The 24389-nt window shown below is 36.2% G+C and overlaps 1 protein-coding gene across 4 annotated transcripts in view; it reads right to left on the reverse strand.

Moving 5' to 3' along the window:
* Positions 1–24389, reverse strand: part of LOC123539572 (oxysterol-binding protein-related protein 1-like) — a 111030-nt gene that overhangs the window by 42102 nt on the left and 44539 nt on the right. The window lies entirely within an intron of this gene.

The following is a 24389-nucleotide window of genomic DNA, read 5'->3' on the forward strand; positions in this document are numbered from 1 at the left end:
ATAATTTGGCCAAAATACATGTCAGAGTTATGGGACTTGACCCAGTGCGGTAGGTAATTGATCTAGAAAAAGAAAAAGTAAGTTTCCAATCTATATGCCTTTTAGTAATAGCTGTATGTACTTGCACGCAAAACTTTAACCAGAATTTTCTAAGTCCAAAAAGGGGGCATAATTTGGTCAAAATGAAGGTCAGAGTTATGGGGCTTGGTGCTATCAACTAGTTTTATAACCCCGAAGACACATGTGAAGTTTCAATTCAATATCTGCATTAGTTTTGGAGATAGTAACTTGCATGTAAAACTTTAACCAGAATTTTCTAAGTCTAAAAGGGGGCATAATTTGCTCAAAATACATGTTAGAGTTATGGAACTTGACCCAGTGAGGTTGGTAATTGACCTAGAAAAAGAATAAATAAGTTTCAAAGCTATATGCCTTTAAATGACAGCTGTATGTACTTGCATGCAAAAACTTAACCAAGGTGTGACGCCGACGCCGACGCCAGGATGAGTAGAATAGCTAGACTATTCTTTGAATAGTCGAGCTAAAAATGAAAATCTACTAAAAACACATTTTTAGAAAAGCTGTTCAGTAAACCTGTAATAAAGTATCTGCCTGACTGTGTCACTGTCATGGCAACAAAGAATTAATCCATTACTAGGCATAGCTCTTCCCAGGGTTCCCTGAATGGACTATTATAGGAGTGTTTCAATCTAATCTGAAACAACTCCTGATATGCATTTGGTAAAAACGAAGTACTCTAAACATTTGTTAAAAACTGCATTTTGGTTAAAATGTATTTAATGTCTCTGCTGCTATTTTCTATGTAAAAATAATTTATAACATGTTTTTATCAGCATTTCTAGCCTTTCTTTTTTTGTGAGACTACCCTTGTTTTGAAGGTCTGTCTTTAGGCAATCAAAAACTATCAAAAAAATATGGGATCCATAATGCAATGAAACCATGGTCACGTGAATGACACACGTGATGAATAACGCTAATATTCAGGGTAGGTAGACATCAGGAAATACCTACTTTCACTTTCATCTAACCAAACAGCTTCCACACAACCTTTTTTCTTTTTTGCATTTAACGTCGTACCGACACATGATAGGTCATATGGCGACTTTCCAGCTTTAATGGTGGAGGAAGACCCCAGGTGCTTCTCCGTGCATTATTTCATCACGAGCGGGCACCTGGGTAGAACCACCGACCTTCCGTAAGCCAGCTGGATAGCTTCCTCACATGAAGAATTCAACGCCCCGAGTGAGGCTCCAACCCACATCGATGAGGGGCAAGTGATTTGAAGTCAGCAACCTTAACCACTCGGCCACGGAGGCCCCTCCACACAACTTTGAAGCATATAACGTAGCTTAAAATCATCCACAAACTTATCTTAAAATCATCCACAGACATTCCTCTTTACTATCAAGCACCATTAAACCCTCTGTCACCGAGGCCCCTGATATTTACAAACATTTGTCACCGGCTTTTGCTTGTTTTTGGGTATTTTTTTCAATACCCAAGTGGAATTTTATAAGTCTAAATTGCTTTGCCATTCTTTTTTTCTTCATGCCAAATTTCTCTGATTAATTTTAACTGAAAATTAATGTTGCATTAATTAGACAAAAGCTATTACAACTAGGCCTGCTACTTTCTTATAGCGAGCTCGAAGAGCAGGCCCAAAGGGCCTGCTCGAGAATCGAGCTTTACGGTAACGCAAGTATACTTTCACACTTGGTAATGGTTTTGAAAAGTTTCGTCGGAAGTTTTAAAAAAGTGCACCCTAGCGGACTGGTGCTCACAGGAAGTACTTCTTTCCGGAGTGAATACAGAACTTCTTTCTATTGCTAAAAATTATTCATTGCTCAACAATAATGAAAGAATGATTTCCAGTTGTTTAAAAAAAAATATTATTTGCATTTAAAAGATCAAGCATCGGCCAGAAAATGGAAAAAATGTCATAAATAAGCAGAAAGAAACGGGAACGCGGTAATGACGTCACCGTGACACCAGCTTTCCATAAATTTTGCAACGTATGATATTCACTGTTATAGGCATGGTGACACTAAATGTAGACTTTTTCAAGTGAATAGGTTCTCCCGAATTCTTGTGACTAGTGAATAGTTTCTTTGTGACAAATAAATGATGCATACTATTTTTAGCTAAATCCGATTTCTTTGAGCTCGCTTTGAGGCTTTGCCTTATTTCATATTAATTTATCACTTTTATACCTGTATAGTAAGAAAATGTGTTATTAAAAACACATGCATACATTTTCATTAAGAAATTGATATTAGCAACATGTGGTCCCTCAACATTATGCTGATATTACGCAGATCAAAATAACATATTAAGGGATTGGTTTTCACTTTTCTTGCAAAACATGTCACAAAATGTCCTCTAAATATTAAGTTAAATCATGTACTCTTTATTAAGTTATATCATGTACTCTTGTAAAGTAACCCTGTGTAAAAAATGTTTCAACAAGAGTAACAGTCTGAGATGCTTTCAAAGTGACAAACCAAATTCAATATTCAATCCATACCCCATTTTTTATTTCTGTTATTATTTCAAAATGTCAGACAAATATATAAATGATATCATGGAGGATATTACATGAGTGTTTTTTCATAATGAATTTATTAAACAAGTTGAATAAAATAATAAAATGCAAGGCTCCTACATTTAAACTTGATATCCCTACCAGTATAACAGAAATATTTTTTTCTTTTCTAGAGCAATCATTTATTTCTTATGAACACAATTTGTGGAGAGAAGTTTATTTCCCCTAGGGTAGTGTGATGTTTTTTTTCCAAAAAATAAAAAGTGGGCTGTTGATGCAATCATCAGCTTCTATGACTTGACCTCACTGTAAGAGTCAATGTATCAACTTATTTAACAGAGGGTACTAATCAATAAGTGTATTAGTCAATAACCCATGCAAGCTTAGAATACTAAAAGCTGGCCATATGTCACCTTACAATTAGTATCATTCTGCCCATTGTAAAAGGAAGGACGGTAATTAAGTGTGTACTAAAGGCATGATCAAGAATCTATTTGTATGATTTCTTTTGTTGATTGTATCTGATGTCTTGTTTCAAAGACTTCCAATAGCGACATCCTGACAAGAGCTGTCCACAGTGTCTTAATGGGCTGCCAAAAGGCCTGAATAATATTAAATTGCAAAAAAAAATCAATAGCACTATATCTTCCAGTACCTTTACCATGCTGGACACAACTGATTTTTCAAATATATCTTGAGGCCATGACCTGAATGGGGATAATAAGCCAGCTACTCGCTAGGTGGCGCTAGTAAAATAAGGGGTAAACAATGCTGACCCAGATTCTTATCTCAAATGGATTCCTGAAGGAAATCAAAATATTTTGGATGAAAAGTTATACAATTACAGAGAGAATTAATAAAAAGAAGGACATCAATCAAAGGCAGAAAGGAAGATTTGTTAACAAGGTATGTTTTTATGTTGTTTTAATTAAATAATTCTCAGACAAATAGTGTTAATCCATTTAAACCTTGAGAAACCAGTACACAGAGGCAAATTATTATGTCTTATATTAAAAACATGTAGGCCATGGTGTGCATTGCAAGTTCTTTATTGCATCTCATTATTTGTAGATTTAGTGTTGCTTATATAAAGCAATAGTACTGGAGAGTAGCCCTTTGGATAACATTTTACAGGTTAATGACTTATGCTAACACTATATCTTGTTTGAGGAATTTATGGTGTCTATCTTATTCTTACTTTCAGACTTGAAGCATATGACAGAAATCAAGACTTCAGGGATGAACCTATTCTCCTGCCAGAACCGCAGGATTCAGACTGGTCCACTGAAGGGTTTCATCAACTGCAAGCAGACCATAGGATCCACTTCCCTAAATTGGGAAGCAATATGAAAAAAAAAACAGCAATTAAGAAATTTGAAAAGCATACGGGATATAGTGTCAACAAATGCGGTTTATTCACATGTAGAGAAATTCCTTATCTGGCTGCAACACCCGGAGTCATCAATGAACAAACAATAGTTGAGGTGAAATGTCCATATGCTGGGAAAGAGGCAATTATCCAACCTTGAATTTTTTTTCCATACTTGGATTATACGGACGAAAAAATGGAGCTAAAGAAAACTTCAAACTACTATTATCAGATACTGGAACAGATGTATATAAGTAAAAGACAATATTGCTTTTTCATTGTGTATACATTCAAGGGTATGTTTGTACAAAAAGTTGAACTAGATGATGAGTACTGTAAACACAATATTTTACCAAAGCTAGAGCTGTTCTACAAAATGTATCTGTGGAAATAAATAGCTGAACATTTGTGAAATAACATTGATGATGATTAATGTAGACATTTGCAGTACAATATCATGTTCAGTCTATAAAAATCTGTTATGCATTTGATAAATAATTGTTTGTAGTTGAAATAAATATATAACAGTCCAGCATCAATAGTTCATATTTCTTGGTATTTCTGCACAAAACAATAATAGTTATGCAAGTTTACCAACAATACATCTACGGAAATTAGCTATGTTGAAGTACACAAATGTAATCCTTGATTAAGTTTTGTTTTTGGCAAGTTCAAGATCTTAATATTTTGAAACAATATCGTGTTTACAAGGTTGCCACAGTTTTGTCTTATTCCCAGGATCTGCTATTTTTACTGCTACTCTCCATAAATCCTTTAAATGTTGTTCTTTTGGAAAATGAATTCCTCCATAACCCTTACATAGTGGTACACAACAATAATCAAATTTTAATTCGTTTCATCTATCAACTACTCAAAAATCCTTGAAATAAATGTATTTAAGTATTTATTTGACTATTTTCTAAGATTTTATTTTGTTCTGGGTCAAATACCAAGGAAATAGCAAATTAATTAGTGTTTAAGGTCAAATACCTAGGAAATTACAAATTAATTAGTGTTTATTATGCAGAATCTCTGCTACATTCTATAGTAAATCTAAGGTCAAGCGGAATAATGTTTACCCTTTATTTCACCAGCGCCCTCTGTGGAGATTACCAGAGGTAACTCTGTTCTTATTATCCCAATTCAATTTGTACAAAAATATTAGGAAACCCTTACCCTGCTAAATTTCTATAATGAACATGCCCATCTTTCAATTTGGACACTACCATTAACTGTTTAAAGGGGTGCTTACATTTGTACCAAAAAGATACTGACTGAAAAGCGAACAGTGCAGATCATGATCTACACTGGTCGCAAAGGCAGAATCAATTGTTTCCAACATGCTAAGGGTTAAGTATGCCAGTTTCAAAATAATTCAAGGTGCTTCACATGAAGCTTCTGAATCAGTAAAGATGTGTTACAAGCTTCTAAAACAAGACACTAGTAATGTTTTGTCATGTTCTGTACAAGTTCTCATTTTATTTCTTCACAAAGAACAGCATAAAAAGCATTAAAATTTTAGTACCTGTCCATTTACTTTAATTGCTACGTAAGTGCAATCAACTCAGTAGAAAAGTTTAGAATTACACCTACTGACATTTCATTTACAGATCTCTGAACCTTTGCATGTAGACTGAAACTGAAACATTTAGCTTATTGTGTAATACATGCCAGTTGGATAATCTTCTAATGAATGAATTCTAAACCCCAGGTAGTGCCACTACCATAGTGGTCAAGAACCTACAACAGAAATGGGCAAATGATTAAAGTTTTTAATTTCTGTGTTACCACCAAACTTTTTCAGCCATGTGAATAGCGCATGCAGTTCTTGTATCTAAGAATCTGGCAGTAAAATTTAAATATTTATGCAAACTGTCATGTAAAGTCTTATCACCTGTAAACCTAACCAAACGATAATTATGTAATCATCATCATGCCTGAGGCAAATATGAGAAAGTCCACTTAGTAAAACTGACATTGTGTTACAAACAATAAACTGCCAAGTGTCAAAATAATATTTTGTATTTTCGATTTCATGTAGAGCACATTTCTGCAAACCACCCATGGGGAATACAGTCATGTACTTTTAAATTTCAAATACTTGTATTTACATGACATTTCTTCAGTCGAAGAGCATGTAGCATTTTATGACAAAAAGTCCCAACTACCTTTGTCAGGATATGAACCTGGGTCACTTGGGTACAAGTCCAATGCTCTAACCACTGAGTCAAAGTGTCGACTCCCTGGCGCAGTTGTCAGAGATTGGCTTTAAATGTACTGGCTATGCATAAGCGACTGTAACACTTCCCCTCTTCAAAGAAGTCATAATTTGTGATGATGTGTAAACCAGTTTGGCATAGGAACGAAGTGCCATTTTTGGCACGAGATAAAGTACGTATCCCGGACGAGCCCCCATCTTACGACTTTAAGCCATAAAAAATAAAAAAGCATAGCATTTTATGATGAAAAATTCCAACTGCCTCTGGTAAGAATCAAACCTGGGTCGCTCAGGTGCTAGTCCAATGCTCTAACTACTGAGCCAAAAGGCACTCCCTGATGCAGTTTTCAGAGACTGGCTTTAAATGTACAGGCTATGCGTAAGAGACCGTAACAAACTTTTAAATGACAGCAGAACATGTTGAACCATTGTATGTCTAGTGTCTACTAACTAAATAGCTGCTCTATTTCAATTAAAACAAGAATTTGTAACAGAGTTACCAACATCCCCCGCCTATGGACATTTTTCACAAAACATATTGCATGCCCATAGGGAACATACTAACAATGTACATAAGTCATAAATATATATCACATAATTCATGACGACATTATGACGTTCGAAAATGTCTGGAAATCTATAATTGGTGAATGCTTTCAAATGCTACATGTAGTATCTGTATTTTAAAGATTTAATGTGATTCTATTTTTAAATTGGTAAGGAAAAATAAACAAGACTGCCAGAATGTCACAAAATACGCCCGTCATAGCAAATTTCTTTACACTAGCACCTGTATTTGCATACAGATTTTTTTTGACCAATTATAAAAAAAGTTATAACATATTTTTTATTTATAGTTAACAATGACGGGAAGTTAATCCTAAAAAAAAAAAATCTATATAATATAAGTACACAAAAACTCCTTACCAGGTAGAAATAGGTCAAAATACACCTAAAATTTGGATGTAATATGCATGTTGTATCTCTCTATTTTTCCCTATGGCCAGAAATAAAAAAGTAACAATATAAGCTATTTATAGTATTAACAAAGGGAAGTAATTCTAACAACAAGGGTGCCTCATGGTGTTGAACATTTGTGCCAAGTTACATCAAAATCCCTCCATGCATGAAGAAGAAATGCTCTGGACAAAAGTCATTCTTAAATTTGAGCTTTGGCCTCTAAGTGTGACCTTGACCTAGGGATCTGGTTCTTGTGCATGATAAATCAACTCATTATAAAGAACATTTGTGCCAAGTAATTTTAAAATCCCTTCATGAATGGCAGATATATTGACTGGACATAGCAAGAATCAGACCATGTTAACCTTTAACCTCTAAGTGTGACCTTGACCTTAGAGCTAGGGGTCTGGGTATTGTGCATGACACGTCCTCTCATTATGGGGAATATTTGTGTCAAATGATTTCAAAATCCCTTGATGAATGGCCTTTGTCCTTTTGTCCTCTTAAGTGTGACCTTGACCTTGAAGTTAGGGGTCTGAGCCTTGCGCATGACATGTCATCTCATTATGGGGAACATTTATGCCATATTATTTCAAAATCCCTTTATGGCAGAGTTATGGATCGACAAGAAGTGTGACGGATGGACAGAAGGATGCAGCCTATTTCTATATCCCCCTTTTTTCTTCGAAAAAGGCGGGGGTGGGGAGGGGGGGACAATAATCTCAAAACTTCCAATATTACAACTGCTATTTGGCTCAATCAGCAAAACTGACAAAATATTTGGCTCAATTAATACAGATTGTCAGGGAAAGTAGAAGACTCCAGTCTTTTGGTTAAATTGCTATTAAAGTGAACTACATGTACAGACAAAACTGACCTGACACATTTATCTACAGTTCGTTTTTGTAAAAAATCATATTTGTAAACATTTAAGACTATGTTTTGTAAACTTAACTCAGGGTTCCATATTTTAGTGTGTCTTGTATAAGAAAAACGTGAACTTAAACTAAAACAAAATATAATCAAAAAGTGGAAAGGTCATTTTGTAAGTAGAGAAATTTTGGGTTGAAAACATGTAAACACGTATGACCTAGTAATCAAATTAACTGTGTTGATTGCTGTGTTTGGTCATGTAAATTAAAAGGATTTAAAACTGTAAACAAATAGACTGACATTGTTTCCTTCCTAAAACTGCTATGTTCAATAAAACTTACAGCATGAAAATTTCCCAACATATATGTTTTCCCTCCTCAACTTCAAAGAAATTAAAACAAAACAAGAGCTGTCTCCGTAGGATGACACATGCCCCCGATTGCACTTTGAATGAATAGTTATGGCCGATGTTAGAGTTTAGGACCTTTGACCTACGGAGCTGGGTCTTGCACGTGACACATCGTCTTACTGTGTCACACATTCATGCATAGTTATTTTAAAATCCATGCATGAATGACAAAGATATGGACCGGACATGCCCATCAATGCACTATCATGAAAAATGATCTTTAACGTCTAAGTGTGACCTTGACCTTTGAGCTACGGACCTGGGTCTTGCGTGTGACACGTCGTCTTACTGTGGTACACATTCATGCCAAGTTATTTAAAAATCCATCCATCGATGACAAAGATATGGACCGGACATGCCCATCAATGCACTATCCTTTAACATCTAAGTGTGGCCTTGACCTTTGAGCTACGAACCTGGGTCTTGCGTGTGACACGTCGTCTTACTGTGGTACACATTTATGCCAAGTTATTTGAAAATCCATCCATCGATGACAAAGATATGGACCGGACACGCCCATCAATGCACTATCCTTTAACGTCTAAGTGTGACCTTGACCTTTGAGCTACGGACCTGGGTCTTGCGCAATGCACGTCGTCTTACTGTGGTACACATTCATGCCAAGTTATTTGAAAATCCATCCATCGATGACAAAGATATGGACCGGACACGCCCATCAATGCACTATCCTTTAACGTCTAAGTGTGACCTTGACCTTTGAGCTACGGACCTGGGTCTTGCGCACTGCACGTCGTCTTACTGTGGTACACATTCATGCCAAGTTATTTGAAAATCCATCCATCGATGACAAAGATATGGACCGGACACGAAAATTGCGGACAGACAGACAGACAGACGGTTCAAAAACTATATGCCTCCCTTCGGGGCATAAAAATTAACAAATTTATGATTTTCTTTTTCGTTTTATATGAAGAGATTCATAATCAATTTGCCAATCATTCTGCAATTTCATGCATTCTTTAAATTATATTTAATATATCATAATTTAATGTATATTCTTTCAACTTGTTAACAAGTTTTTTTAAGAAGTTCAGAGAGTTTTTCCCTAGTATTTTGGTAAGGTAACCCATACCCTTGGACTTGGGGGTTAAAGCGGCATTTGTGAAATTGTGAAAGTTTTCCATTATTCATTGTATACATTAATAACAACATAATAAATCTATCTAACAAAACTATGATTTATACATAGATCAGACTGCATGGATATGCAGGCTGGTCATGATCTGCACTGGTCCCAAAGACAGAATCAATCGTATCCACTATCCAGCATCATCAGGGTTAAGACATTGACCTAAAACTTAATACCCCTATAGCAGGGATTCACAGCATATAATACAGCTGCCAAACTGGTAAGATTTTTCATAGCCTTTGATAATCCATAAATGATGAGCAATTATTGGTCTGTTATATTAGATAAACTTTCCTTCTACATATCTGATCTTAAGGTACACAGAAGGAAACAAAGTATTTATCTCAGCTCTCTTTTGACGATGTAACAAATGAAATAAAGAATTCAAAGGAAGTATAGTAACATAATCTCTTGTATTTGGATAAAATTACAACATTATTAGATGCATGAGCCTTTTCATACAATAAAGTTTGTTTTTATCAATTTATTTTGGTTTAATCTAATGAATCCCAAATAAAAAAATTTCATAAAAGTGTTTGACATACATGTATATTAATCATCTATCAACAGTATGTTTTACAATAAATGAATCAGCATAGAGCAGTTTCTTTGGTAATCAATTAATCGGCAGAAGTAGAAGGAACTGTTCATGAAATCCGCCCCTTGTATCTCGTAATCATAGTAATAGTCACAAAATGTGACCAATCTTTCAGTCTGAAATAAAACCCTAAATGTTACATTAAACAAGAGCTCTTTGATGACAGCCTGCTTGACTATTCGCCCTTCCACCTATAATACCAGCTTACATACAAAAGCTTTAGCAAAAAAGTAGAAAAAAGTGAATATGTCCCAATTACAGCTGTAAAACAAGCAATCCCCATCCCCTCCACAAATATTGACTTGCTGCAGTCTGACTGAGGCCCAATAGCTAGGGGTAGCTGGATTCAGATCTCTATATAGATCTACATTTACATATTAAAACTGCCTCAATAGTCCAGTGGTAGTGTCCGCTGTCTGGGGTTTGATCCCCAGTAGCGTCATACCAAATACTTGAAAACTGGTACTGGTAGCTCCCTTGCTTGGCACGCAGCACTGAAAGGGGTTGTACCAGGAGGTAAAACTAGAGCTATCACTAAAGGTGATGAATGTACCCCCCCCCCCCCCCCCCCCACGCATGCACTGAAACAGTACATTGCAATTTGACGCACACAAGATTGCATAATTATGTGGACTGTATGTATACAGTATAGTAACAAAAAACAAAGTCCCATAACTATGCAGAATATTTATCTGAAAGAATGTAACATGCACCATGCACAACTAGGGTTGGTACTGATCACTTGTGTGAAGTTTCATTAAATTGTGTGCAAGGGTTTGGTAGATTAGGCACGCACAAGATTGCATATGCAGACTGTATGTACATAGTATATTAACAAGAAACAAAGTCCCATAACTCTGCAATTTTTGTCGCTGAAAGAACCTAACATGCCCCATGCACAACTACTGTTGTTACTGATCACTTGTGTGAAGTTTCATTAAATTGTGTCAAGGGGATGAGGAGAGATGGTGCGCACAAGATTGTGTCTATGTATATAGTATAGTAACAAAAAACAAAGTCCCATAACTCTGCCAATTTTTTTTCTCAAAGAACCTAACATGCCCCATGCACACCTACTATTGGTACTGATCACTTGTGTGAAGTTTCATTAAATTGTGTCAAGGGGATGAGGAGAGATGGTGCGCACAAGATTGTGTCTATGTATATAGTATAGTAACAAAAAAACAAAGTCCCATAACTCTGCAAATTTTTTTTCTAAAAGAACCTAACATGCCCCATGCACAACTACTGTTAGTACTGATCACTTGTGTGAAGTTTCATTAAATTCTGTCAAGGGGATAAGGAGAGATGGTGAGCACAAGATTGAGTCTACGGACAGACTTGTGTAAAGTTTCATTAAATTGTGTCAAGGGGATGAGGAGACATGGTGCGCACAAGATTGTGTCTATGTATATAGTATAGTAACAAAAAAACAAAGTCCCATAACTCTGCCAATTTTTTTCTGAAAGAACCTAACATGCCCCATGCACAACTACTGTTGTTACTGATCACTTGTGTGAAGTTTCATTAAATTGTGTCAAGGGAATGAGGAGAGATGGTGCGCACAAGATTGTGTCTATGTATATAGTATAGTAACAAAAAAACAAAGTCACATAACTCTGCAAATTTTTTTTCTAAAAGAGCCTAACATGCCCCATGCACAACTTCTGTTGGTACTGATCACTTGTGTGAAGTTTCATTAAATTCTGTCAAGGGGATAAGGAGAAATGGTGCACACAAGATTGCATCTACGGACAGACAGACAGACAGACAGACAACCTGAAACCAGTATACCCCCCCTTACAACTTTGTTGTCGGGGGGTACAATAAGCACAGATAAGTACCTGTTACTGGATAACTAGTTTGTCGCACATTTTGTATGTTGGATTACCTAAAAGTTACCTTTACATTTCAGAGAGCTGCAAGAATCCAAAATCCAACAGGACCCCGAATCTAAACTGCCCCTTAACAAAGAGATTATACAAAAAATGTAGTAATTTCATAAATAAAATTAAAACACCAGAATTTATAATAGTTAAGCCTGGTGCTGCCTTATTCTCGATATCGACATTATATAGGATAAATCCTGTTTTCTGGTATTACCCACCAATAAACACCCGTTCCCGGTTTCACGTTGAGGGGGTATCGGCCATTACGCCGTATAGCAAAAATCCTTAAAGTTTCATTTATTTTTATATCTTTTATTCTACACTGCCGCTTCCGTTGCTCGATACCGAAGGTGTGAAATTATTCACATTTTTCAAGGTTCACAAATTATTTTTGCAAAGATTTTTTTGCTGAGGTCGTAAAATACTATTTTTATTGTGAGAAATTTAAGGTAAGAACTTTCCTAAAGGAAGTGGCTATTCCTACGGTCCCGTAAGAATAGTGAAATAGCCCGCAGGACTGATGGCTATTCCTACAGCTCTATTTAAAGACAGTTTTGTACCTAGTATGTCCATCTTGTATTGCATTATACTGAATTACATGTAATTCAACTGGTATATTTTCGAACAAATTGTTTACTTTTCAGTATCACACCCGGAGGAAGTGAGTTCGAATATATATGAAAAGGCTAATTTATGTCAAATGGGCAATATTGTTTTCATCACACAGAGTGTATTAGTTACAGAAAGCGTTTTGTTATAGTTGAATATTTAACAGTTTTCAACTCTATCCAGTTGAATAGCTGTATTCAACTACATCCAGGCCAATACCTCGGGGAGGTCTTATCACAGAGACGGGAACGTGTAACATGATATTCAAACATGATGTAAACTTAGAATAATGACATATTTATTACTCACACTATTAGTATTATCATTACATTCATTGAATTAAATGATTTGTTACAAATATCTATACATAGCATCATTCGATAACAACAATATTACACATAGACATAAGGCGTAAAAAAAAATTGTTTCTTTCCGGTATCCCGACCTTCCCTAAATTTCTGGTCTGACCCTAAATATTTTTATGGCCTTGGAGAACATTTTTTTCAACTTTTTAACAAAAAGTTGCAAAACTGAATTTTTTATGCTTTAAACATGGACAGTGATGTTATTAATCAACTTACTGATGCTCTAGAGGCATAACCCCCCTATTTGTATTCATTTTTTTGACACAAAAATAATTTCCGAAAAGTCTCCCTTAATAAAAAAGTATTTCCGACCTACCTACCCTAATTTTTTTGAGCATGTTACCGAAAACAAAGAATTTTTTTAGGCCTAAATTTGCTGTTTCCTTTATTCGAAATCACTTCCTGTCCGCTCAATGTGATACTGAAAAGTAAATAATTTGTTCGAAAATATACCAGTTGAATTAATTCAGTACAATGCAATTCAAGATAGACATACAAAACTGTCTTTAAATAGAGCCGTAGGAATAGCCACCTGCGGGCTATTTCACAATTCTTACAAGAGAGCCGTAGGAATAGCCTGTGAGGCTATTCTTACCGGACCGTAGGAATAGCCACTTCCTTTCCTAAAATCTCATCTTCTGGCAAAAATAATCGCTGATATTGTCACGGTCCGTATATCAGTTAATCTCGCCAGCCCCCATGACCATATTTATGGAAATACCGGAACACGGGATTTATCCTATAATGTCGATATGGTCAATAATGTATCACATGGACCACATCATTTGGTTGAAATGTTTTGAACTTGCATAGTTGAAAACTGTGCACCTTCAATACTAGAGTAGTTGTTTTGTTTACCTTGACTCCATTCTTTTACTTTCCTCTCTACCTTCCTTCGAATCTGCCATGTTAACAGGTATTTTAAATTAAACTTTAATATGTCAAGGATCCCAATGGAAGTTTGACATCCAGAGAAAATTTTTGGCTTAGCTGTCAAAATTGACACATGAATGTCACAGTGAACACATCAACCCAGACCATACTGTCCGCATGTATCCGATTTGAAATAAAAGTCCATTGTTCTAAGAAGTTATTCCTTCATTTTATCTCCTAATAACTTCAGTGCCCAGACTTTTTAAAGAAATATTGACAACTCTGATGTATTTCTTTGCTCTCTACGTCACAAAACAGCTTAAAATGTTACTCTATTTTTTTCCTTCATCGATTTCTTGTCCGAGATATGGAGTAATGTCGTGCACCGTAAGAAAATATATATTGTGAGAATAACACTACTATCAAAGTACTCACGTTATCGCATAGTGCGGCAATTTTCCTTTGATCTTTGCAGCATGTTATTCATAATTTTAACATGTCCAAAACATTGCTGAATGATACTTATTTCACTTGGGTATTGATTAAATTTTACTCGGACTTTATCATAGACTCCATGTGTAAAATCGCAAACTTTTAACTAAAATAAAGGTATTTAATCGATACTATATTTCAAAGAAACTTCAAGGTTTTGTTGTTTGTAGCATCACCTGGGGCATGTGCAGTGAAAAATCTTAATTTGATTTCTAAAATAGTGTGATATTTATTTCTAAAGTCACTATATGTTCATTGTAAATATACTTCGCTATACCCAAGTGGAAACTGGCAGGTACTTGAAAATGCAGCTCTCTGATTGGTCAATTAGAACCCCTAATGTACTGTGATGTCATGATAAAGTTATGAATACATAGTAACACACATTATTACTACAAAACTGTGCTGATATCTTACAAAACTGTTGCGATATATATCAACACGGAAATCTCTATGGAGTTTCATAAGAACAAGAGGACCATGATGGTCCTGAATCGCTCACCTCTTCCCACATGACCCAGTTTTGAGTACGACGTCGTTTTTTCTATTATTTGACATAGTGACCTAGTTTTTGAGCTCATGTGACCCAGTTTTGAACTTGACCAAGATATTATCAAGATAAAAATTCTGACCAATTTTCATGAAGATCCATTGAAAAATATGGTCTCTAGAGAGGTCACAAGGTTTTTCTATTATTTGACCTATTGACCTAGTTTTCGAAGGTACGTGACCCTGTTTTGAACTTTACCTAGATATCATCAAGGTGAAAATTCTCACTAATTTTCATGAAGATCTCATGAAAAATATGGCCTCTAGAGAGGTCACAAGGTTTTTCTATTTTTATACCTACTGGCCTAGTTTTTGACCGCACGTGACCCAGTTTCGAAATTGACCTAAATATCATCAAGGTTAACATTCAGATCAATTTTCATGAAGATCCATTGAAAAATATGGCCTCTAGAGAAGTCAAAAGATTTTAATAATTTTAGACCTACTGACCTAGTTTTTGACCGCAGTTGACCCAGTTTCAAACTTGACCTAGATATCATCAAGATGAACATTCAGACCAACTTTCATACAGATCCCATGAAAAGTATGGCCTCTAGAGAGGTCACAAGGTTTTTTTATTATTTGACCTACTGACCTAGTTTTTTAAGGCATGTGACCCAGTTTCAAATCTGACCCAGATATCATCAAGGTGAACATTCTGTCCAATTTTATGGAGATCCATTCACAAGTATGGCCTCTAGAGAGGTAACAAGGTTTTTCTATTTTTAGACCTACTGACCTAGTTTTTGACCGCACATGACCTTGTTTCGAACTTGACCTAGATATCATCAAGATGAACATTCTGACCAATTTTCATGAAGATCTCATGAACTATATGGCCTCTAGAGAGGTCACAAGGTTTTTCTATTTTTAGACCTACTGACCTAGTTTTTGACCGCACGTGACCCAGTTTCGAACTTGACCTAGATATCATCAAGACGAACATTCAGACCAACTTTCATACAGATTCCATGAAAAATATGGCCTTTAGAGAGGTCACAAGGTTTTTCTATTATTTGACCTACTGACCTAGTTTTTGATGGCACGTGACCCAGTTTCGAACTTGACCTAGATATCATCAAGATGAACATTCTGACCAATTCACATGATGATCTTATGAAATATATGGCCTCTAGAGAGGTCACAAGGTTTTTTTATTTTTAGACCTACTGACCTAGTTTTTGAAGGCACGTGACCCAGTTTCGAACTTGACCTAGATATCATCAAGGTGAACATTCTGACCAATTTTTATGAAGATCTTGTGAAATATATGGCCTCTAGAGAGGTCACAAGGTTTTTCTATTTTTAGACCTACTGACCTAGTTTTTGAAGGCACGTGACCCAGTTTCAAACTTGACCTAGATATCATCAAGATGAACATTCTGACCAACTTTCATAAAGATCCCATGAAAAATGTGACCTCTAGAGTGGTCACAAGCAAAAGTTTACGGACGGACGGACGCACGCACGGACACACGCACGGACGACGGACGACGGACACCGCGCGATCACAAAAGCTCACCTTGTCACTTTGTGACAGGTGAGCTAAAAAAAGTGTTCCGATATATATCAGCACAGTAAAACTGTTTCGATATATATCGGAACACTTTTTCTCTGTTGAGGTCCTATCAAGGGAGTATAATTTTTTCCTTTCAACGAAAAGATGATTTTAGCTCCAATTTACAGTTCACAGAGAAAGAATTGTCACAAACACCTACATTTATAAAGTAAAAGAATAAATAAACTAGAATATTTCAAAAACTTGATAGTTATTGCCAAATTCAGAAATACATGAAATATATGAAATTCTGAGATTTCTCAAATGTTTCTTTTTCTTTGATTTTTTTTTACAAACAAAACAACAAGTTTTACAATGAAATGCAAAGATTTAAAACCAATGCAGAAATTTGTTGGGTACTTTTATCTGGGGAACACATTTTCTAAAACAGACGTTTTAGTGTTTCAGTCAGCAAGGCGCAGAAAGGGAATCAAAATAGTAAAAATAATAATAAACAAATTTAATGATAAACTATGCGATAAAACAGTTATAATATGTAATGCTCGTGTGTTACCAGGATATATCACAGCTAGGGGTACATCTCGTTATTTTTCTCTTCACATATCTGTCTCGGCCTACCGGCCTCGACGATATGTGCAGAGAAAAATACCCTCGATGTACCCCTAGCTCTGATATATCCTGGTAACACACTCTCACACATACTATAACTATTACTTATCACAGGGACCAATAATGTAAAATGTGTATTAAAATTACACTGCAACATTTTAAATGTACTGTACGACATTGCCCTAGAATGGGACCTGTACACAAATGGAAGAAGATGAAGAAGTAGTTTATAGATTATTCATTGTCATCCTTATGATATTAAGTTTGCTGAAATGGAGGAAAAATGTAATCCATTATAATGTAAAATAAGTGGTCTATGAACTACAAATACCTCTATTTATTAAGCGACAAACTCTTTATCTGAAGTAAAATAAACTGGGTGTAGGACATTTGCCCCCCCCCCCCCCCCCCCCCCCAATGAAAAAATGTACTACCGGACATTTGCCCCCCATTTGAAATGGCAGATAGGACATTTGCCCCCCACCCCCACCCCCACTTCTTATTTTTAGAATGGACATTTGCCCCCCAATATTTTTGTCCTACGTGCCAGTAAATATACTGTGTTTTATGTTGTTTTATTATTAAAATTACTCTAAAAGGCAATTTTCAGTCAAAAAAAAACTATTTTATTGATAAAAATTTGATGAATATGTTAATTACATTCAGGTGTTGAGGTAAATAATAGCTTATTATTGAGTTATAAAAGTGCTCATAACAATGTTATAATTTTTTAATTTGTGCAATGTTTTTTACACTCTAACTTGTTATTTTGGCAATTATCTACCAGAAAGATGTAAGAAACATAGACACTGTTATCTGCAATATGATAATTATCTTGTACTAAGTTCCAAAACAATCACTAAGGAACAAAAATATTGGGTGGGTTGGGGGGGGGGGGGAGGGAAGTCAAATGTCCATTTTAGAAATAAGTACTGGGCAAATGTCCTATCTACCATTTCAACTGGGGGGCAAATATCCAGCAATCCACATTTTATTGGGGGGGGGGGGGGGCAAATGTCCTGGGGGCAAATGTCCGATCCCAATAAACCATCTTGCTTTCTTTCCTGGAGTCTTTCCATTCATTGACTTGTACTGATGTTAAATGAATATATACAGGACTGTGTTATAATATGAAAGCTGCAAGGTCATGCATTATAAGATGAGAATGTACACTGTCAGTGGCAATATCAACTCCTGGCTGTATGACTTCCTCACAAACTGATGTATGTGAGTGATAGTCCATGGCTAAGAATCAAACGCAGTGACCGCGGACTCGGGCATCCCCAAGGGTACAGTTTTAGGCCCCCTTCTTTTCTTATGCTACATAAATGACCTACTTGACTCTGTCAAGTTCACAGTCAGCCTTTTTGCCAATGATTGTCTGTTATTACAGAGTCATAAGGACCATAGAAGACCACCTAGCTCTCCAACTGGACTCCAACAACTTGAGAAGTTGGCCAAAGCATGAGGTATGTGCTTAATGCCAAAAAGTGCTACTTCATGAGCATCAACTCCAAGTCTTCACATTTCTATCAACTTGATAAACTGTTCCTTCAGAAAGTCCCCAACAACCCTTACCTTGGAGTCACCATCTCAGAAGACCTCAAATGGGGCACTCATATCAACAAACTTGCCAAGAAGTCAAACTCTACCTATAGATTCCTGAAAAGAAACTTCAAGCACTGTCCCAAAACCTGCCGAAAATCAGCCTATATTGCACTAGTAAGATCCACACTTGAAGAATATAGTCCCATCTCCAAAAAGACACCGACAAGCTGAACAAGAGGGTCATGATGACCCTGGATTGCTCACCTGAGTAATATGAGCTACATGTTTCAAATGTCAAACTGATGATAAAATATTAAGAAAGTCAGTAGGTCACATTCACAGTCAATGAAATTCAGTTTTACGATTTGTGTGCAAAACTGTGTATGTCATCAAAATTTCAAGACTGTATCTTAAAAAACAAGAAAGTAGGTCGGCAGGTCAAGGTCACAGTCAAGTGACATCATATTACTTGGGGTCATCAGGTAATAATAATTAAACAGTCTTGGAAATAGGATCAGATGATTTTTTAAGTATTTTTCCTATATAACTCACATAATAACTAAGTGACCCCAGGCGGGGCCCCTTTTAACCCCAGGGCATAATTTGAACAATTTTGGTAGAGACTACTAGACAATGCATCATATCAATATCAAAAGCCTAGTCGAATGTTTCAGACAAGAAAATTTTAAAATAAAAACACATTTTTAGAAGAGCTGTTCAGTAAACATGTAATAAAGTATCTGCCTGACTGTGTCACTGTCATGGCAACAAAGAATTAATCCATTACTAGGCAGAGCTCTTCCCAGGGTTCCCTGAATGGACTATTATAGGAGTGTTTCAATCTAATCTGAAACAACTCCTGATATGCATTTGGTAAAAACGAAGTACTCTAAACATTTGTTAAAAACTGCATTTTGGTTAAAATGTATTTAATGTCTCTGCTGCTATTTTCTATGTAAAAATAATTTATAACACGTTTTTATCAGCATTTCTAGCCTTTCCTTTTTTGTGAGACTACCCTTGTTTTGAAGGTCTGTCTTTAAGCAATCAAAAACTATAAAAAAAATATGGGTTCCATAATGCAATGAAACCATGGTCACGTGAATGACACACGTGATGAATAACGCTAATATTCAGGGTAGGTAGACATCAGGAAATACCTACTTTCACTTTCATCTAACCAAACAGCTTCCACACAACCTTTTTTTTTTCTTTTTGCATTTAACGTCGTACCGACACATGATAGGTCATATGGCGACTTTCCAGCTTTAATGGTGGAGGAAGACCACAGGTGCTTCTCCGTGCATTATTTCATCACGAGCGGGCACCTGGGTAGAACCACCGACCTTCCGTAAGCCAGCTGGATAGCTTCCTCACATGAAGAATTCAACGCCCCGAGTGAGGCTCCAACCCACATCGATGAGGGGCAAGTGATTTGAAGTCAGCAACCTTAACCACTCGGCCACGGAGGCCCCTCCACACAACTTTTGAAGCATATAACGTAGCTTAAAATCATCCACAAACTTATCTTAAAATCATCCACAGACATTCCTCTTTACTATCAAGCACCATTAAACCCTCTGTCTCCGAGGCCCCTGATATTTACAAACATTTGTCACCGACTTTTGCTTGTTTTTGGGTATTTTTTTTTTAATACCCAAGTGGAATTTTAGCAGTCTAAATTGCTTTGCCATTCTTTTTCTCTTCATGCCAAACTTCTCTGATTAATTTTAACTGAAAATTAATGTTGCATTAATTAGACAAAAGCTATTACAACTAGGCCTGCTACTTTCTTATAATTTATCACTTTTATACTTGTATAGTAAGAAAATGTGTTATTAAAAACACATGCATACATTTTCATTAAGAAATTGATATTAGCAACATGTGGTCCCTCAACATTATGCTGATATTACGCAGATCAAAATAACATATAAAGGGATTGGTTTTCACTTTTCTTGCAAAACATGTCACAAAATGTCCTCTAAATATTAAGTTAAATCATGTACTCTTTATTGAGTTATATCATGTACTCTTGTAAAGTAACCCTGTGTAAAAAATGTTTCAACCTTACCCTGCTAAATTTCTATAATGAACATGTCCATCTTTCAATTTGGACACTACCATTAACTGTTTATAAAGGGGTGCTTACATTTGTACCAAAAAGATACTGACTGAAAAGTGAACAGTGCAGATCATGATCTACACTGTGGTCGCAAAGGCAGAATCAATTGTTTCCAACATGCTAAGGGTTAAGTATGCCAGTTTCAAAATAATTCATGGTGCTTCACATGAAGCTAATCTGAATCAGTAAAGATGTGTTACAAGCTTCTAAAACAAGACACTAGTAATGTTTTGTCATGTTCTGTACAAGTTCTCATTTTATTTCTTCACAAAGAACAGCATAAAAAGCATTAAAATTTTAGTACCTGTCCATTTACTTTAATTGCTATGTAAGTGCAATCAACTCAGTAGAAAAGTTTAGAATTACACCTACTGACATTTCATTTATAGATCTCTGAACCTTTGCATGTAGACTGAAACTGAAACATTTAGCTTATTGTGTAATACATGCCAGTTGGACAATCTTCTAATGAATGAATTCTAAACCCCAGGTAGTGCCACTACCGTAGTGGTCAAGAACCTACAACAGAAATGGGCAAATGATTAAAGTTTTTAATTTCTGTGTTACCACCAAACTTTTTCAGCCATGTGAATAGCCCAGTTCTTGTATCTAAGAATCTGGCAGTAAAATTTCAAAATTTATGCAAATTGTCATGTAAAGTCTTATCACCTGTAAACCTAACCAAACGATAATTATGTAATCATCATCATGCCTGAGGCAAATAGGAGAATGTCCAGTAGTAAAACTGACATTGTGTTACAAACAATAAACTGCCAAGTGTCAAAATAATATTTTGTATTTTCGATTTCATGTAGAGCACATTTCTGCGAACCACCCATGGGGAATACAGTCATGTACTTTTAAGTTTCAAATACTTGTATTTACATGACATTTCTTCAGTTGAAGAGCATATAGCATTTTATGACAAAAAGTCCTAACTACCTTTGTCAGGATTTGAACCTGGGTCACTTGGGTACAAGTCCAATGCTCTAACCACTGAGTCAAAGTGTCAACTCCCTGGCGCAGTTGTCAGAGATTGGCTTTAAATGTACTGGCTATGCTTAGTAAGCGACTGTAACACTTCCACTCTTCAAAGAAGTCATAATTTGTGATGATGTGTAAGCCAGTTTGGCATAGGAACGAAGTGCCATTTTTGGCACGAGATAAAGTACATATCCCGCATGAGCCCCCATCTTACGACTTTAAGCCATAACAAATAAAAAAGCATAGCATTTTATGATGAACAAGAGCTGTCTCCATAGGATGACACATGCCCCCGATGGCACTTTGAATGAATAGTTATGGCCGATGTTAGAGTTTAGGACCTTTGACCTATGGACCTGGGTCTTGCGCGTGACACGTCTTCTTACTGTGGTACACATTCATGCCTAATAATTTTAAAATCCATGCATGAATGATAAAGATATGGACCGGACACGCCCATCAATGCACTATCATGAAATATGACCTTTTACGTCTAAGTGTGACCTTGACCTTTGAGCTACAGACCTGGGTCTTGCGCATGACACGTCGTCTTACTGTGGTACACATTCATGCCAAGTTATATGAAAATCCATCCATGGATGACAAAGATATGGACCGGACACAAATGCACTATCATGAAAAATGACCTTTAACGTCTAAGTGTGACCTTGACCTTTGAGCTACGGACCTGGGTCTTGCGCGCGACACGTCGCCTTACTGTGGTACACATTCATGCCAAGTTATTTGAAAATCAATCCATGGATGACAAAGATATGGGCCGGACACGAATGCACTATCATGAAAAATGACCTTTAACGTCTAAGTGTGACCTTGACCTTTGAGCTACGGACCTGGGTCTTGCGCGCGACAAGTCGTCTTACTGTGGTACACATTCATGCCAAGTTATTTGAAAATCCATCCATCGATGACAAAGATATGGACCGGACATGAAAATTGCGGACAGACCGACAGACGGTTCAAAAACTATATGCCTCCCTTCTGGGGCATAAAAATTCCAACTGCCTCTGGTAAGAATCAATCCTGGGTCGCTCGGGTGCTAGTCCAATGCTCTAACTACTGAGCCAAAAGGCACTCCCTGATGCCGTTTTCAGAGACTGGCTTTAAATGTACAGGCTATGTGTAAGAGACCGTAACAAACTTTTAAATGACAGCAGAACATTGTATGTCTAGTGTCTACTAACTAAATAGCTGCTCTATTTCAATTAAAACAAGAATTTGTAACAGAGTTACCAACATCCCCCGCCTATGGACATTTTTCACAAAACATATTGCATGCCCATAGGGAACATACTAACAATGTACACAAGTCATAAATATATATCATATGATTCATGACGACATTATGAAGTTCGAAAATGTCTGGAAATCTATAATTGGTGAATGCTTTCAAATACTACATGTAGTATCTGTATTTTAAAGATTTAATGTGATTCTATTTTTAAATTGGTAAGGAAAAATAAACAAGACTGCCAGAATGTCACAAAATACGCCCGTCATAGCAAATTTCTTTACACTAGCACCTGTATTTGCATACAGATTTTTTTTGACCAATCATAAAAAAAGTTATAACATATTTTTTATTTATAGTTAACAACGGGGGGAAGTTAATCCTAAAAAAAAAATCTATATAATATAAGTACATAAAAAACTCCTTACCAGGTAGAGATAGGTCAAAATACACCTAAAATTTGGATGTAACATGCATGTTGTATCTCTCTATTTTTCCCTATGGCCAGAAATAAAAAAGTAACAATATAAGCTATTTATAGTATTAACAAAGGGAAGTAATTCTAACAACAAGGGTGCCTCATGGTGTTGAACATTTGTGCCAAGTTACATCAAAATCCCTCCATGCATGAAGAAGAAATGCTCTGGACAAAGTCATTCTTAAATTTGAGCTTTGGCCTCTAAGTGTGACCTTGACCTAGGGATCTGGTTCTTTTGCATGATAAATCAACTCATTATAAAGAACATTTGTGCCAAGTAATTTTAAAATCCCTTCATGAATGGCAGATATATTGACTGGACACAGCAAGAATCAGACCATGTTAACCTTTAACCTCCAAGTGTGACCTTGACCTTAGAGCTAGGGGTCTGGGTCTTGCGCATGACACGTCCTCTCATTATGGGGAATATTTGTGTCAAATGATTTCAAAATCCCTTGATGAATGGCAGACTCAAAACAGACCCTGTTTACCTTTGTCCTTTTGTCCTCTTAAGTGTGACCTTGACCTTGAAGTTAGGGGTCTGAGTCTTGCGCATGACATGTCATCTCATTATGGGGAACATTTATGCCATGTTATTTCAAAATCCCTTTATGGATGGCAGAGTTATGGATCGGACACGAAGTGTGATGGATGGACAGAAGGATGCAGCCTTATAATTTCTACATCCCCCTTTTTTCTTCGAAAAAGGCAGGGATGGGGGTGGGGGACAATAATCTCAAAGCTTCCAAGATTACAACTGCTATTTGGGGAAAATCAGCAAAACTTTACCCAATATCGTAGAGTATTTCTGACAAAATATTTGGCTCAATCAATACAGATTGTCGGGGAAAGTAGAAGACTCCAGTCTTTTGGTTAAATTGCTATTAAAATGAACTACATGTACAGACAAAACTGACCTGACACATTCATCTACAGTTCATTTTTGTAAAAAATCATATT

Source organism: Mercenaria mercenaria, chromosome 16 (assembly GCF_021730395.1).
Source record: "Mercenaria mercenaria strain notata chromosome 16, MADL_Memer_1, whole genome shotgun sequence".
Lineage (NCBI taxonomy): Eukaryota > Metazoa > Mollusca > Bivalvia > Venerida > Veneridae > Mercenaria > Mercenaria mercenaria.